The 19009-nt window shown below is 39.8% G+C and overlaps 2 long non-coding RNA genes across 2 annotated transcripts; one reads left to right on the top strand and one right to left on the bottom strand.

Annotated features, from left to right (window-relative positions):
- The first annotated feature begins 768 nt into the window (after window positions 1–768).
- LOC146716439 (uncharacterized) lies at window positions 769–1866 on the top strand. Its single transcript, XR_014918993.1, has 3 exons — window positions 769–1065; window positions 1206–1312; window positions 1448–1866. It is a non-coding gene; the product is annotated as an uncharacterized LOC146716439 (long non-coding RNA).
- A 364-nt stretch (window positions 1867–2230) lies between these two features.
- Window positions 2231–3335, bottom strand: LOC146716438 (uncharacterized). Its single transcript, XR_014918994.1, has 2 exons — window positions 2734–3335; window positions 2231–2482 (listed from the first exon to the last, which is right to left on the bottom strand). It is a non-coding gene; the product is annotated as an uncharacterized LOC146716438 (long non-coding RNA).
- Between the last annotated feature and the right edge of the window lie 15674 nt (window positions 3336–19009).

Raw genomic sequence — 19009 nt, 5'->3', positions numbered from 1 at the left:
ATGCAGTACAGACCTCCAGAATTGGTCATGGACCAACAGAACCAATATAGACACGATCTGTACATCTATCTGACTTTCTTTGTTTAGTTGGTAGCTAACTGAATTGTCTTACTTTTTTTTTATAGATGAAAGAAAATGTCCCTGAAACATACAGTATGAAACAATGAGTGTCAGGTTTATATTTATAGTCTACATCACATTTAAGTGGTACCCATATGTCAATTTGTTTGAGCCTAAAACACAGACTACTCCATGACCCGAATGATTGTTTAATCCTTCCCATCAATACCTCTCAGTTCCACATCTCTAACTCATGTTATTCTCCATGCAGCTCTAACAGCAGTGGTCCAAACACAGCAGACTGTGCTGGCAGCAGTGGGAGAAGATGCTGAATTCAGCTGTCAGCTCTTGGACACTAAAGACGTCCTTCAGGTCACATGGCAGAAAATCTCACGTGATGTGGAGACAAATGTTGCCACCTACAGCAAGTACTATGGTCAGAGAGTGAATGATGGCTTTAACGATAAAGTCAAGTTTAAATACACTGGACTACAGAACTGCTCCATAGTCATCAGGAATGTGACGGAGCAGGATGAAGGATGCTATCACTGTCTGTTTAACACTTATCCTGAAGGCTCCTTCACTGGTAGAACCTGCTTCCAAGTCTATGGTAAGAACCTTTGCATTAATGTGTTTAAATGTGCTAGAAACTGATTTCCTTTCAACAACATATTCCTTGCAATATCTCCTGATCCTTCACAGAGCTGCATGAACCTGTTGTTGATGTCAGAGAGTCAAACTCTGCTGAAGAGTGGGTTGTTTCCTGTTCAGCCACTGGTCGACCTGCTCCCACTGTAACACTCTCACAACAAGACCTCAGCTTCTCACAGTACAACACTGTCAGTGTGTCCAACACCAACGCTACATTCACTGTCACCACTACAGCTGTGCTCTCAGGTTCACGTAAACACAGCACACAGGTGGGATGTGCAGCACGAGTGCTCTCTGCTCCTCACAGAGAGGTGATGGAGACGATTCCTGAGGTCCAAAAAACATCTGTTGGTGGTGAGAAACTCTTTCTGTATACCACAGACTAGACTAGAGACGGATGATACTTGGGTAAATTTGACTGGGATCTAATAACAATGACTTCAGTACTTCATGAGTGATGTATTATTGTTGGTCAGCGTCTGTTTTTTTCACAGATTTTCCCTCAATCACTGTAATAGCTGCAGCAGTGCTGGTGTTGGGGTTTGTCTTTTTCTGTTGCTCCACTATGCTGCTTGAAGAAAAGTTACCTTTTCACTTTCTAGTATGTCGTTTTGTAATGTGTCTTATCTTATTAACATGATAGTGATTTATTGATTCTAACCCTAAATCTATCCAGTAATGTCTGCACATATTTTCAGTACTGATTTTAAAGTGTTTTAATCCTTCTGTCACTCAGGGAACCCAATAAGGATTCAAATACTTCAAAAGTCAACCAATGACATTGATGTGTAAGACTATTTAATAATTATTTATTTTTTATATTTCATTTATTCATTCATTCTTTGCACTGTGATTTAACCCATCTTTGTGTAAAGCAGGGGTGTCAAACTCCAGGCCTTGAGAGCCAGCGTCCTGAAGCTTTGAAATGTATCTCTGCTGCAACACACCTGAATAAAATTATTAGGTCATTAGCATGACTCTACCCTACTCAAGTAAATTTAAATAAATGTAAGTACATACCACCAGGTAGCTCCACTCGTACCCAGTGTAACGGGAAGTGAGAGGGTTAGGTTTTGGCGCTTTGAATGTTCAGTTGTGTGATGCAGCGATTAACGTTTGAGTAAAATATTGGGCTCCCTCGTGTCTTCCCTACATTCCTCCACAATGTGCGTTTTTGCAAAAATGTACTTCTAGAAGTACTTTTATTGCACGATGTTCATTCACTCATGAGCTGCTGCAACATGAATCAAATGGCTGAACTGCCACCTTGGCGTGCAGTCAAGTTCTACAGTCTGCTAATGATCTAATAATAAGTATTAATATTCCTCACTCACCTTACTAAATGTTTGTGAACACAGCCAGAAACATTTGCATCACAAACACAGACTAGTGTTTATTAGCAGAAGCTTTTGGGTGGTTGCTCTCAAACCTGTGTACAAGTTGAAGCATTAATGGTCCCTTCACTGATTTCCAGGTATCCAATGTCAGGGCTAACAGATGGATTCAGACGCAGGCAGCGTTCTGGCAAGCAAAGGGTTGACAATTTATTAACACAGAAGGGAAACCACAGTGATGTGTATATACAGTGAATGGGGCAGGGCTTCAGGGCTCCAGGGGAAGGAATCCACACTCGCTCCCCACTCGGCCCAAACTCCGCCACTCCTCTTCTTACGCACACTCGCTTCTCCACAGCCACTCTCGCTCCAATTTCCACTTATGTTGACACACACAGGGATCACAGGTCAGGGTCCGCCACCAGTTCCGGGGAGATCTAAACACAAAGAGTCCAATTAGATCAATACGCCACACAACACTGAGAGAGTTTGTCTTAGGAGAGCTGAGAGAACGAACATGGGAGGTTCAACGTTCCAGTGCCGAATACTCCGTGCCGCAGCGTTAAATAGGCAAGGGGGACGCCGCCTGATCAGCAACAGGTGTAGAAATCACCGCAGATACGTGGGCCAAGGGTGAGAGCCCACAATGAGCTCCACCCAGGGAAGCAGGAGAGAAAACCAAACAAACCTGTGGCCAACATGAGCGAGCCGGAGAGGCACAGGGACCATGACAGCCAATACCAAGTGCACAAGTTCACCCCAGATGGTTCCTCTTCTCTGTAACTTGGAGGATGTGGAGTAGGCTGTATTTTAATCAAAGACATATCAATCAATCAATCAATCAATCAATCAATCAATCAATCAATCAATCAATCAATAACCATGTCTAAAAACAACACAGGTTGACCAAAGTGCTGTACACAGTAAAAGAAAAAGTAAAAAGTAGAAACAAATACACACAATGAACAAAACAAAAAATAATCCCAAATTTCGTTTTTTTTCTGAAGGGGTCAAACACTTTTATGCAAGAATGACAGCGAGGTGAAAAACCTTCACCCGCAAGAAAACTCGAGCTGTGACTCATAGTACGAACACACACCTCACAGTAACACACTTTGTTTAATGTGAACTTTTTGCCAAGCTAGCTAATCCTGACCAACACACCAGACACAGAAGATAAAGGAACGATGTTTTACTGTTAGAGACAGAAAGGTTAAAACATTTTGGCAGAGGGCTAAAAGGGGCTAAAATTACCCAAAAAGAAATTCCATTTGACCAAAAACACTTAATTTTTAAAAATTAAGTATATAGTTATGAATAATGAACAAATAATTAACAAACTGGGGTTTATAAATCGTGTAACACATCCTTATGGTAAGAAATTTTACCTTAATGCGTTACATGTGTTAGAAGTCAATGTATCTTTAACAATATACTCCTTATTTTATATCTCCTGATCCTTCACAGAGCTGCATGAACCTGCTGTTGGTGTCAGAGAGTCAAACTCTGCTGAAGAGTGGGTTGTTTCCTGTTCAGCCACTGGTCGACCTGCTCCCACTGTAACACTCTCACAACAACACCTCAGCTTCTCACAGTACAACACTGTCAGTGTGTCCAACACCAACGCTACATTCACTGTCACCACTACAGCTGTGCTCTCAGGTTCACGTAAACACAGCACACAGGTGGGATGTGCAGCACGAGTGCTCTCTGCTCCTCACAGAGAGGTGATGGAGACGATTCCTGAGGTCCAGCAGACGTCAGATTATCAGTGATGGTGAGAAACTGAGATGCAATAACAATGCATTGTGCTAGTATGCATTTTCTCTTTGATAAATAATTGATGTATTCATTTTGATCAGTGTCACATTTTTCCTGCTTTTTCAAGTTTCCTCCTGGATCATTGTATTAGCTGCAGTATTGGTGATGATGGTCTTTGTCAGTGTTGCTGCTCTGCAGTAGGCTACTCTTTAAAGAAAAAGACCAGATAACTTTCATTTTTCATTTCTTGTCATTTTTTTCTACACCAAAATCTATCCAATAATATCTGCATAACATTTTCTACTTGTGATTTAGTTATTAATTCTTTGCTTCATGATTCAATCGGTCTTTGTCTAGTATTAAATTTTATGTTTCCCATTTAATCCCACTGGCTTTAAAGTGTTTCACCAGATTTTTACGAAGTATTTCCAGTCTTTTGTTGTCTCTGTCCCAAATGTTCTGAAATGTGTTGCATGTATTAAAAGAAGTTGAACTTTACCAAAAAATGTACTATGTACTTACAAACTTACATTTATGAAAGCTGAACAAACACTGATGTACTTGACTTTTGTAACAGTGAAAAGGCGATCTGTTTTTATTGATAAATATATATGTTTGCATTACTGTTATTTAGATTGCCATGTTAGAACGTAGCAAACAACATTGTTTGTTCCTCTATGGTTTCTTTATTTTTACAAATCTAAATGTTTTTGGTCAAAAGATTAATCATTTCATATTGAGGTCAGATGGTCAGCAGTTTTGATGTTTTTGCAGAGATTTTATTTTTTGCAAAATAGCATAAGTAAACATTAAAAGTAGTTCCTAAATCAAGGCATTTATTATTAAGGCGGCCATTATTATGGCCCTGTGTGGAAAAAGTGATTGCCCCCTAAACCTAATAACTGGTTGGGCCACCCTGAGTAGAAACATCTGCAATAAAGCGTTTGGGATAACTGGCAATGAGTCCTTTACGAGGTGGTGGAAGAATTTCTGCCCACTCATCTTTGCAAAATTGTTGTAATTCAGCCACACTGGAGGGGTTTTGAGTATGAACCACCTTTCCAAGGTCACAGCACCTCAATCAGATTCACGTATGAACTTTGGCTAAGCCATTCCAAAGTCTTTCTTTTGTTTTACTTAAGCTGCTTAGAGGTGGACTTGTTGGTGTGCTTTGGATCAAGTGCACTTCAGCTTGTGGTCGTGAACAGATGGCCAGACATTCTCCTTCAGGATCCCAGAAACTGGATTCTGTTCATCTTGACGTTGCATCTCCAGACTGAGAGATCTCAATTACTTTGTTTCTTATTTGCTTCTGAATTTCCTTGGATTGCGCCATGATGTGTAGTTTTTGAGGATCTTTTGGTCTACTCTACTTTGTCAGACAGGTCCTGTTTAAGTGATTGATTCAGCACAGGTTTGGCAGTAATCGGGCCTGGCTATGACTATGGAAAAATTGTATATTTTCTATTGATAAATGCAAATATTTTATGTCTGTTATGTGCATTGCCGTGTGGAGAATATAAGGAAAACAATTGTGTGGTTTACATTGTTTCTTCCTCTTAGATTTCTTGATTTTTTTTAAAAATTGCAATAACTTTATGTTAATTTCAGTGCACTTTCACATTTCTTTAAATTCAAACTACAGTCCTGTGAATAACTAGAAACACTTCTAGCAGCACAAATGTGAGGTAATTGTTTTCTGCTTGACTTTATCAGTCTCTCATATTGTTGTGGAGGAATGTTGGCCCACTCTTCATTACAACGTTGCTTCAGTTCTTTGAGCTTTGTGGGCATTTATTTAAGCACAGCTCTCTGAATGTCCCAGGTTGAGGTCTGGACTTTGCTTTTCAGCTATTCTGCTGTAGATTTGCTGCTGTGTTTGGGATCATTGTTCGACTGCAAGACCTAAACTTTACCTATTAAACAGTTAACTCTGTATTTTACACTTTATGTGAATATTGTTGCAGATTTCAATTATTAATGTTTTTATAACTTTGTTCTTTCTTATATTTAATATTATACAATATTTATACTTCATGTCTCTGTCTTCTTTTGAACACTCCAGCACAGCATCACTATAACTTTGTCCTCACTGACAATAAAGCTGTTTTATATATTTCATTGCAAATGTTTCAAGCAATTTGTAGCTGTATCTTAAGATATTTTGTTAATAATATAGTATTTTATATTGTTTTTTTCCCCATATTTGAGAAATATTTAACATGTAAAAGTCTGTTTATGTACAATTTGGTGATATTAGCCCTGATTATTGGAGGAACTTGTACATGAAGCAGATTTCTGAGACTTCAGATTTGAAGGTTGTTGTCATATAATCTAAATGATGGCAGATTAACGTTCCCTACCTCTGTCCTACAACCACAGGACTCCTTTGCATTCGACTGATAGAAATTTCAAGCTCAGTGTTAATGAAGATTTCAAAGGCCTTAGTGCAGGGGTAGGGAACGTCTAAAACCTGCAGGGACACCGGCCCTCGAGGCCTGGAGTTCCCTACCGCTGCCTTAGTGTGAAAGGAATGAAGCTGTAGCGCCTCCCAGTGGTTGAAAAGAGGTACACAAGAGGTTTTTGCAACCTGCTGTTTAATGAAGGTAATCAGCTGGGACAAAGGTACATTATGAGAATAATATCTCTGACAAACCTCTACCTCAATTAAAAGATGCATTTTGATTTACATGAATGCATTTCATCTTCTCTGCAAAGGCTACACAACCTTCTTTGCCATTTGAGTGTGTCCAGTCCAGCTGAAACCAGCTCATTACTGATGGCATGAAAACGATCTGTGAGGTAACATTTTTACTGTCATTCATTCCTGTTGAAAACTTGTCACGTGTTTGCTTAGGTTCTTCTCAATAATCCTCCCGTATCCTGTGTAAAAACTACCCGAGCTTAAAGTATACAGACTGCCGGGAGGGGCGAGACGGGAATTTTCATTGCATATATATATATATTAAAATACAGATAGCAGCAGCCACGAAAACATAGGCAAGAGAGAGCATAGCAGTGTCGTAGATGTAGCCAAATAAGACAGATAAATTAAGATGGAAAATCCCCAAAACAAAACCCAATCTTTAGTGTGGGAGCATTTCCATGTCATTCCCAAAGGTGTAATTATTTTCAGCGACTGCAAACTGAACACAAACTTTTCATAACTGAGTTTGTTTCTTCAGTTGTATTTTGGTAATGCTGTTGTACAGCAGGGAAGCAAACACAAGTGCTAACGCTAACAACATCCAATCAGGATTTATTGGTTAGATCAAAGCTAACATCTGCATTACATGTGAGCACTACACATGTTATTTAACATATATAACATATAAGATTTTTACATCTTTCTCTTTCCCTCGAGAAGAACTGCTAAAACTGTAGAAATAACATTACAGAAAAGCAGGACATGCTCAAGCAAAACATTATAGAAAGTCTGTCACGGTTCTGGGTCAGTTTGACCCAGTATTTTGAGTTGTCATGTTTTTGCAGGTTTAGTTTAGTTCCATGTGTCATTTTCTGTCTCTCTCTCTATGTCGAGTCTGCGTCTTAGTGTGATGGTTTCTTGTTCCTGTTTTATAGTGAAGGTCTGCGTCTCATGTGAGTGTGTTCAGTTTGACCTCTGTCTCGTCTTGGTGATTATTCCCAGCTGTGTCCACCACCTGTGTGTAATTCCCCTGTGTTTCTCTGTGTATTTAAGTCGTGTCCTCTGTCATTGTAGTTGCTGGTCCGTCTGTCCGTCCACCATGTCTCACCCGTGTGGTCTCCCTGCTGTCCATCTCCTCTGCTCGTTCTTGTCCAGGTTTGTGCTCTGTAGTTTAGTTGTTTCCAGTCTAGTTTACTTCGTGCTCCATTTGCTGTTTGTCCATATTTATTTTTGTGTTCAATAAACCACCTTCACTTCTCCACTACTGCCTGCGATTGGATCCTCATTTATTATTTTCACACGGCTCTCCTCACCCGCCGTGACAGTACGGACCAGCCAGATATGCACTCTAAAAAATATTTTGTTGCCTCAACTTAAAGTAAGGTAACAATTTCCACTCAGCTTTTTAAGTTACAAATTTTGCATATTATTAAGTAAATTCAGCAAGTAATTTTTAGGTTTGGCTAACTCAACTTGGTTAACAAACCAACATGATTTACCTTGACCTCCACAAGCATAATTAAGTTTATTCAACCTAATATTAATTTAAAATTTCTGGTAAAATTAAGTTGAGAAATTAGTTGAGTTACACCAACGAACTTTTTTACATATCCTACTCACAGTTACCCATGCCAATTAGTTTAGGTTTCTATAGCTTTTCTAAAATCATACAAAGCCATTTCACTTATTCCAATTGATTATTTTATTACAAAACATTTTCAAAGTAATACACTTCTGTGTCAATACAACATAAATGAAACATTACAGCAGCCCTTTAATTATAAATGACTAAGACAAAAAAAAAAAGTACTCCATGTACATTAACTTAAATTGGTATCAACTTGCTCAACTTGTCGCAGAATCAAGGAAATGACAAAAGATTTTAATGTTCAACAACGGAACAATCCAAAGCTAAGATTATATGTATTACAAACTTTTCTCAAAACTACACTCATCTAGGACTGCATACAAAAACGTAAGAGGCACATCGGAATACTACAGTCCAATTCACGTTCGCTTCATGACAGAAGTTTGCACTTAACAGACATTACCCGTGGACTGGTTTAAGCCCATCAAGTTCCAGAAATACCTCTAGAGTGTTCTTTACTTGTTTTGGGTAGCTCAGATTGAGAGTGTATATAAGCCCCATCATTAAGGCACACACTCTGGGCACATCAAGGTCTTCCAGGACTGCTGTTCCTTCAATCACAATTTTAGCAACAGCTTTGAGAGACACTGCTGCTCGTCTGGTGACTACAATCTTTACCACTTCTTCTGGGAACTGTTGTTCACCATCCTGGCAAGTAGGTAGTTTAAATGGAAACATGTCAGCATTTTATGTGCCATTTAAAAATAAAACACAAAAGAATGCGAGATTCACCTACCAGCTGTTCTCTGAAGAGATCCTCTTCCTTCTCTTTCAGATACACCTTCAGGCAACGGATTGCGACCTCTCTTCATTTCCACTGAACTCTGGAGAATAAAAAAAGCAAAACAAAACTTAAACTTAGTTTATTAGGTGAAAAGTCAAAACTATTACATTTATGTGACTTGCATTGTGCCAAATATTGATTTTAAATATGTTTTTAAAAGAAATAAAGATTTAATCTTTGTAACTTCAATTTAAACTGTTACACACTGGCCTGCTTTAAATGCCCACTTTGCTAGCAATAGGATAAAGTGAGTAAAAGTAAATGTAACCTAAATTTCATCAACAGCACAATTGCGCTTTTGATGAATAGGACCTGAATCAGAGGATGACATGAACTATAACTGTAACTGTAACAACTAATTCATCAATACACCTGCGAGGTACATTATATATACTTTCCAGTTTTAGTAGTAGGTGGGCTAAATGTTTCTCAATTAAATTAGGCAATTCACCAATTTCTTCATCCTCTTCATTTGCTACATCTTCACACAATGGATTTTCATTATGTTCCTCAAGAGGATCATCTCCTGCATTCAAACGACTGACACACCTCTGTATCAGCTCAGGCTTGAAGTCATCCAATGAGTGAGGAGTGTGTTTTCGGTTCCTATGAGAAGCATATGTTCAAATGAGCAGTTACAATCCCAGTACAGGCAAGGCATAAACAGTCCACCATGGCTATGTTTAAGCCTGTAATGCTTTAAGAGCTCATTCCTTCTTGATGTTTCAAACTTGCAAATTTTGCAAGTCCAATGCATTTTGAAATTTACAGCAACCTTTTGTAATGCAAAGAATTATTGAAGCTTTTGAGTTAACAAGCTATTTTAAGTATAAAACCTTCTCTAAAACACTACAATGCAACACTGAAAAAGATTAATCATAAAGACTGAACAAAATTGAATTTTAAAATTGACATCTACAGACTGCAGTTTAAACTTGTAATAAGGTGTCAAATCCAAATGTGCAAGAGAAATTTCTTTTAAACTATTTAAATACCACTGTGGACATGCCACAATCCCACACTTTACATTATGCTTACAATTACAGAAAGCAAATGCAAGTCGTATGCACGCGCGCGCGCGCGCACACACACACACACAATATTGTTTTTTGGGGTTTTTTTTGATAGGTCAACCAACTTTAACCTCAGGCAGAATTCCCAGTCGAGCTTAGAACATCAACACAATTGATAGAAATACTTTTAGTCAGGGATAAATTCACCACATTTTACTCTGTCAGTAATTAGTTACCTCACCCGAGACCATCTTGTGGAAACACGAATTTACTCTGACACCATGATAAAAATGCAGGCAGCTACTGACCGGTTAATTTGAACATATACGGGTTCAAATTGAACATGCTCTGCTGTCGACATAGTCTATCAGCTAACCAAATGTACCCTGACAAGTGACATGTTTTAATTGTATCTGTACTCTTTTATTTGTGAGGAACGTTTGCTAGCTAAAAGAAACGGCTAGCTAAACTTAAAAAAACAACAACAACTCTACTCTGCTAAATTACGATTAAAACCATCAAATTTCAGTTTTTTTTAAATATGACATTTTAGAGTGTACAAATATAACTTGTAATTCATCTATTTAGAATTCAGTACTTACTTAACTCACCGAACACAGTCGAGGGCAAACACACCTCTTCTCCCACGAAGCCACAAGAATCCAGAAACCGTTGCGCACGATACGAACATATACTACGGGGTTGCCCTTGTCTGTCTGAATGGTCTCAATTCAAACAGGAAGGATGTTGAAACTCATTTTTACATGTTACACAAACTTAATATTTTCTGTTGTTGATTGATGACAAAAGTATTTTATTCAATATACTCAAACATTTAAGTTAAGGAGCTGTTTTTTAATTTTTGTGTTGCACTGACTTCTAACATTGATTATTCAACTCACTAAAACGTGTACATGTAGGCAACTTACTTTTTTTTTAGCAGAAAAATGCTTTTTTGTTAAGTTCTACCGACAAACACAACGAATATTTTTTAGAGTGCAGGAACTACGAGCAGAGTTGTGTGCAAGAGGTTTACCATCAGATACTGTGCTGAACAAAGAGCAAGAAGCAACAAAGTGTTTGTTAAAGCAACATTTCAGTTTTGTGTGACACAGGAGTGGAGTCGATATTTAAGTGAGGAGGAAGCTCTGAGGAGTCACAGCTGGCAGAGACACTTTATAGTTTGCCAAAACCTCCTACGGTCGTTTGGACTGTCAGTCGTTAAAGTAAAAAATAGTTACATCTTGATGATGGAGGCAGTAATCCGATTACACAGCTAATGAAAACGTAGCCAATCAGCATCAGAGCCAGACTTCCTGCCCAGGCCTGGTTTCTCTCATGTAGGAGATCGGCCGGTACTGAACCAAACCAGGCCTGTCCCGACCTTTCACCCTGACCTGGTAAAAAGGGGCGTGTCTGTCCACAAAGTAGACACAACTCTCCTGTAAATGTTCCCAAACTGACATTGTCAGCCTGTTTAATACGACCCCAGTTCAAACTGATGCGGGCTCGGAGCGTGAGATTTTAGTGTTTCTCACAGCACCAACTATGCAGTGATCACTCAGGTCGTTGGCAAAAACTGCAGATGTGGAAAACTTACGCAGCATATTAGTTAAAAAAGGTCAATAAGAGCAGATTTATCTGGGTGTTTAGGATCAAGGCGTGTGAGGCTTTAAATAATTTGAGTCAGTTTTAAAAACAAGCAGCGTGCCTTAAAATCATCAGACACAGAAGAAAGCCAGTCCCAATGAAAATCATCCATCTGAAAGACGTCATTAAAATGCAGCTCAGATAAAAGCTGAACCAGAGACGGTGATGTGCTGGGGGAAGCAGGTGGAGGCTGATAGCAGCCAACAACAGTCTGATTTCCAAACAGATCAATAGTTAAGGCCAAGATTTCAAATGGCTGAGGTGCAGATGGAGAGAACAAGACTTGAGCAGCAAGACAGAGCTTCACATAAACTTCCAGACCTCCGCCTTTTCTGGGACAGTCTTAGAGCTAAATGTTAAATCCATCAGTTGCTACGTTTTTATCCAGTAAAGATTTGGAAAGTCTCAGAAACAACAACGATACCAGCACCGCTTGAACAGCCCAGATTCCAATCATATCCATGTTAGGAAGCACACGACGTGATGCACGTGTAACCCAGACAGTTTTTAACATCTGCTGGTGTTTCACATTCAGCCAGAGGCCCAGGGTTAGGTTGGATACCAGACAATAATAAAAGCATCGTTATTAGACTCTAGAGCTCGTTTATAGCTGACACCACATGTAGAGTTTAAGTTCACACAGAGACGATGACATTTTTCTAAAACCAGCAAACAATAAACAAGAAATGTAACAAGAGTTTCAGAAGAAGCTGTTTTACAGAGAAATGATTCCCTGAAGACAAAATTATTATTATCATCTTTATTTCTCCAGGTGAAAATTCAATTGAGATTAAAAATGTTGTTTTCAAGAGAGACCTGGCATCATGGCAGCAAGAGTCAGAAATACATCATAATTCAAACAAATACAAAATAGGAAAAACATCCTACATAAACTTCATAAAGTTTCATTAACAGACTTTGAACAATGGACTTCAAACTTCCCCCCAAAACAACAGAAACACATTTGAAGATAATGAATGACATTTATCCCTCTAAAGAAGGACTTAGACTACGATTTAATATGAATGAGAACATGTTCATAAATGGATGCAACCAAAGATTTCATCAATCCCTGATTTAGAGACAACAGAACGTTTGGTTTGATTTCACAAGATAAGAATGACGACTGAGTTGGAAGATTGTTTTACGTTTAGTCAAATCTTTCATACATAAAGTCGGATTACAAAATCATCCCCTAAGTTTGTTGTTTTATTCAAGGAATTGAAATTATAGAGAAAATCTGTGAAATGACTTAAAGAAAACAAACCACAAAAACTCTATGATACTCTAAACCTCCTGGTTTAGGTCGGACACCTTTCTGATGATGAGTGCATCTAACATTTCCTCAGAAGTCAATGTGCCATATGATTGCATTAGCAATAAATTACACACTATATAGAACCACTTCATAGGATTATATTTGTGCGCAGATGTTTGCAGCTATCAACGAATATTTATCTGCTATTTTGAAACAAAGAAAGACTTTTTATCCATAACAGCAAATGAACTGTACAACAGAAAATACAAATGCTATTTATGGTCTCCTCACAACAATGATAAGAAAAATAAACTGGGCCAATATGTCATGTTTCTTAATACAGAGACACACATGTTAATGTGATCTCTGGTCTCCTCTGAGTGGGAGTTATTATAACTGACTGTAAAAAGTCAGCACAAGGAAAATAAACTGCACCTAAACTTGGTTTATATCTGACCCAGATAGACTGCAGGTCATAACTTCTTACCTGAAGTTCAGTTCACCTGACACTCGGACCGGCGGCCGCCTCGGGTCTCTGTTCCTCCTGCCTCCCCTTTCCCTCATCCACCTACTGCCTCTGTGGAAGCTCCGCCAAAGCCACCACCAAACAACTGACTTATTTTTACATATCGACCAGCATCCAGCCAATCCGCCATCTTTCATTGTTTATACCGTTACAAAAAAATAAAAAAACATCATCAGCCCATAAAAACGAAAAATCACCATCATGCCCGATGGCCAGTCCAGCTATGGTCGTGCCATCAGTTAACCCTTCGCTTGCCAGCTGTGACACGCGTGCCCAGGGTTGCCGACCCCTGCTCTAAAGCATCTGATTTGGATTCCTGAGATCAAATATATTTTCCTTTGGCTTTGTTTTCTTCACATTTGTGGCTTTAATGTAGTGTTACATCCTGTTTGTTTGCTTCCATCTGTATACATGTCCAGATTCACTGTTATGTTTCTATTCTTACATTGCTGTGTGATCACTGCTCCCTCTGCTGACTGATGTGACCTTTTGTATCTCACACTGATACTTGTCATATTTGTATCTGCGCCTAAAAGATAAAAAGTTTTCCATGCTAAAACACAGCTCCACCTCCTGCAGTTCTCCCTCTGAACCACTAGATGTCTCTGTTATCTAAATGAAGACGTGCAGCACAGCAACCACAGCAGCACTCAGATCACACGTGTCCTGTTATTATGTATAAAAGCATGAAACAGGTGAGACAGGTGGGATCAATATTAATGTTGTGGAAATATATGAAAAAGCAACAGAAGAGTGAAAACATTTCGTGTTTCTAGAAAGATCTTTCAGCTCACAGCTGCTCACAGACTGTATTTACAAGTGACAAACTGCAACTCTACAGTACATCTACAGTATATATCAAATATATTCTGTATTCAAATCTATTGAGGGATGTTTGAAAGTCTTTCCAGGTGAGTTTGATCCAGGAGGGTCTGAAGCCAGAGTCAGACAGAGACTGTGCAGAGACTGTAGAAGGACAGAGCAGCAGCAGAGCAGTCCAGATACACTGATGATCCTCTGTCAGATCCAGAGGGACACACAGGGATGATGCTGGACTCTACATTGTGTCTGACAGTGGAGCTGTTCTGAGAGCAGTTCACTCTGCAGCACTGACAGTCATCTGCACTTCTTCTCATTCCTCTGTCAGTCACTGCTGGATGAAGCTCTCCTCTCCACCTCCCAGTAACATGGCCCAGTCAGAGCGTCTCTACACACAAGCTGCTGCTGCTTCAACCTCTCTGGATCATCAGGACACAGCTCCTCCTCTCTCAGCACACACACCGTCCTGTTTACCATAATCGGCTCCACCTGCAGAGAGAAGAAGGAAGAGCAGAGGAGATAAACGAGTGTTTCCAGAGACTCTTCATCAGCTGTCAGTCAGAGATGCAGCACATCCAGTATAAAGAGCAGCAGGGACTTCAGTGCTGGGACTGTACTAGGACTCATTGTTGCTTCACTTTTTCTAATCTTTGGATTTTTATTGAAGTTGATGAAAATGTTTTTCCCTCCTAGTTTGAGTTTGGACTTTCATTCATTAGAAGAACCTTGGTGTGTCCACTCTGAGCTCTGTAGGAACCCCAACAACAAGCCCAACAATCCAGATGGACGGTTCCAGCTGTTAACTGGAGGAATTCCATCCAAACATCTGCTCTCACTAAATTCTTCCTCACCTACAGACTGTGTTCTTCACTGCTTTAAACTTGGAAATGAATGCAGTCATTGGTCTGCGTGCTGCTTTGTTCAGAGAGCTGATTGGCTGTTGACAGCGTTTGATCAGAGCGTGTCAGCCGTTACCATGGTGACCATAAAGGTCAGAAACAGGAAGTGTTTGTGTCCAATCCTGAAGCCTGTCACCATTCTCCTCTCACAGCTTCACTGAGAAGCTGCAGCTTTACAGGAAACACTGGATCTTTGTTTCATACTGACTGTGTTTAGTACAATACTGCTGACAGCACCACCCACTCACTCCATCACTCTACTTACTCCAGAGTCTCCAGTCTGTAGTCTGGACTCTGCTGAAGATCAGACAGCTGCTTCACATCTGGATCCTTCAGGTTGTTTCCTCTCAGGTCCAGCACTCTCAGATGGGAGGGGTTGGACTTCAGTGCTGCTGCCAGATAATCACAGCTGATCTCTGACAAACCACAGTCGACCAGTCTGTATAAAGAATGAAAGATGTAAGTTTATTAGACAAAGTGTGAGCTTGAAATCATTCAGTGTTTCATCATCTGTTCAGAGCTGAAGAAGGTTCAGAATGTAGAAGTTTAGAAAATGGAAACTCCAAACAGCTGAAGCCAACAGGAAGCAGCTTCAAACAGGAAACTGTGCAGAGTTTCAGACTATATGTCCTGATGCAGCCAGTTGGATTTTGGAGATTTGAATCTCTGTTCTGTGACTAAGTCCTTGAATCATTTCTTCCAGTTGGTCCAACAAGACAGACTAAGTGTTGGACATGTGTTGTGGCTCCATTAGGGGAGCTTCTAAATGTGATGTGATGGCCCCTCTGGGTCTGTCAGGTCACAGCACTGAAGAGAGCTCAAACTGGGCACACAGTTGTTCCAGTCTGGACCAAAGACTCTATACTGGGACTGAGGGACTGCTTTGACTGCACCCACTGGGACTTTTTAAAGGCTCATGTTCTCACTTAGATCATCGATTTCTACTTACATTTCTTTCTGGGAAAAATGGGGATTACTTTGGAAACAGGAAGTATTTTCCCCAATAAGCAGCCCTGGATTAGTAAATCACTCCAACATGTTCTCAGGCAGAAGAAGCTGTCTTGTTATGAGGGAGAGAAGAAAAAGATTGAGGCACAGAAACTTGTTGAAAGAGAGATAAAGCAGCTAAAATCAGGTGTAAAAGTAAAGCAGAGGATGAGCTGAATAAAGGACACTCAAGGCTGGCTTGGAAAGGAATGAAGTCCATGGTGGGGATGCAGAACAAGGAGCAAAGATGAATGTGATGCTGAATCAGCAGAAGACTTGGACTCATTTGATTCCAGCTTTGATATCATTGATTTCAATGAAGAGCTTTGTGATTGTAGCAAAGGGCTGGTAGCTCTGAGAGTCCCACTGATGAGGTGTTTGTGTGGAAATCTCTTAGTGGGAGCAAAGAGAGAAAAAGCCCTGGTCCTGATGCTGTGGGAGGGAAATGATTGAAGTGTGCTGTGAGGAACTGACTGGGAGATCTTCACACATTTTCCAGTCCTCCTTGGAACAACAGGAAGTTCCCAGCATATGGAAACAAAGGTTAAGTGTCCTATGGCACTCAGTGATGATGGTGCTGTGGCCCCACCACCTCCACCTCTTTGTAAAGGAACTAACTGTAATCTGAAGCTTCAAATGGAACTAAGACTTCCTCCACTAGGTGGCAGTGTCTGATGAGAAAGTGTTAGTGGAGCTGGCCTGGAGTCAGAAACAGGAAGATGCAGGATTTGGGCTGAAATGGGGAAAAGTGGTTCGCACTAGTGCCTTAAAGCAAGAAGGTTGTAGGTTGAAGCTTGTTGGCCTTTCTGTGGAGGTTGGATGTTCTCCCACAGTCCAATGAAATGCTGCTTAGGTTCATTGGTGCTTCTAAATTGGCTGTAGGTGTGGATGTGAGAGAGTGCTTCTCTGTCTCTCTCTGTTGGCCCTGTGATGGACCGCTCACCTGTGCAGGTGGACCACGCCTCTTGCCCTATGACAGCTAGGGCACAGGCTGCAGCCCTGTGAGCCTAAGCTGAATAAACAGTTAGCAAAAATGATCCATAGATGGCCTGAAATCCCCCAGTTAGCAGTTTGGTAGATAGCTATGACATGCTAATCCCATCCAGCAGCTGTATTCTACCTGTAAGCTGATCCCTGCTGAGCCAAAGCACTTTTTCATATACAAATTACAACCTTTAATAGAAACCTATTGGTCAGCATCTTATTAGCCTGCTGTTAGCTTCATTCCACAGAAAACTGAGAGAAACTAACAGAGTTGATAAAGAATAAAGAGAAATGTGCTGATTTAAAGCCTTTGAAGTGCTTCAGATGATCTCTGTCCACTTCTGTCCACTCATTCATTCATGTAAGCTTTCTAATGCAGCTTTGATCTTCACAGTCTGCTTCATGAAACTCATTCTAACCCTGAATGTCAGAGTGTTCCTCCTTCTCTTTCCCATCATTCATGCTGGCAGTGGAGGAGATTTGGATGTTGGACTGTGTTTTGGATGATGTGTGTATGTTTGTGTTGGACTGCTGTCTGTAAAGCAAACGCACATTTTGCTTTGGATTTCAGTGTCAGACAGACTTTAAGGTGGAATGAAGAGTTGGAGAGTTTCACAGTGAATTATCCAGTGGAGGATTTTTCTTCTTCTTTGAAGGTTTGAAATGTGAACATTGTTCTGCTGCAGTCAATGGACTAAACCAGAGAAGAAGAAAACAGACTTTACCATGAAGATCCTCAGTGTGGATCAGTATAATATCAGCCTGATGTCTGCAGTTTAGTGTCAGCACAACTTTCACATCATATTCATCTCAGCACAACTAAAACATGCTGACTGACCTCAGAGTTTCAAGTCCACATCCTGGACTCTCCAGGAAACCACACAGATGCTTCACTCCTGAATCCTGCAGCTTGTTGTTGCAGCTCAGCTCCAGCTGTCTCAGATGGGAGGGGTTGGACTTCAGTGCTGCTGCCAGATAATCACAGCTGATCTCTGACAAACCACAGTCCCTCAATCTGTATAAAGAATGAAAGATGTAAGTTTATTAGACAAAGTGTGAGCTTGAAATCATTCAGTGTTTCATCATCTGTTCAGAGCTGAAGAAGGTTCAGAATGTAGAAGTTTAGAAAATGGAAACTCCAAACAGCTGACAGAGTTCATACGCCTTTGTCAGGGTCAAATTCAAGCAAGACCATGTGAAAATTAAAACACATCATCCTAGGTGAACTTAAACACCTTTGTTCCCCTTTTGTTAAGACATAGAAAAGTACACCACACAAAAATACTGCAAAAGGAAACGGTCGCCTTATATACATAGTGTATAAACTCAAAATGCACATTTCACTTCAAATTAAGATTAAGGCTTTGAACAGATCACATAGTTCAGTTCAACATATAAGACTTTAAGAATGCACAAGCATCTACTTAAAATCTATTTAATTTATCATCCATGATATTATTTTGTACAATTCCAATGTATTTTGTTCATCTCCCTTAAATAAACAGGCAGTCTTAAAGTATGAAATATTCATATACAAACACATATAAATGTGTGTACTGTCTCAGTGGCTGATAGTACCCCACAGGCCTCAGTGTGAGCTTGAAGACATTTATAATGTTTAAGTAGTTTAATGTGCAGGTGCTGACGATAAACACATTTTGAATGAAAGCCGGGGAACTTTGGTAGCACAGAAACAAGTGGCTATTCTTTGTGACTATATGGATCACTCACAATACCATTATTTCACACAAAGGCACCAAATTAATACTCAAAAAAGCTGCAGCAATACACACAAATATAAACAGTACTTGGTGACAACTTTGCTTTTAGCCTTTAACCCTTCTTGACTACTTTTGATGTGGCCTCTATATTTTACCTTTAAAAACAGTTCATCTTGCCAATCTGTTATTTTCTCATTTTGACCAACTGTATCAGCACAATTTATCTAAATTCAGACAAAATTTAAAATACAAGTAGAAAGTGATATT

This window comes from Copadichromis virginalis, linkage group LG3 (genome assembly GCF_057382275.1).
Source record: "Copadichromis virginalis isolate Kocher_CV1m ecotype Utaka linkage group LG3, C_Virginalis_male_GT1.1, whole genome shotgun sequence".
NCBI classification, from domain to species: Eukaryota; Metazoa; Chordata; class Actinopteri; order Cichliformes; family Cichlidae; genus Copadichromis; species Copadichromis virginalis.
Note: the sequence above shows the minus strand (reverse complement) of the source record. Positions and strands in the feature narration are given on the sequence as shown.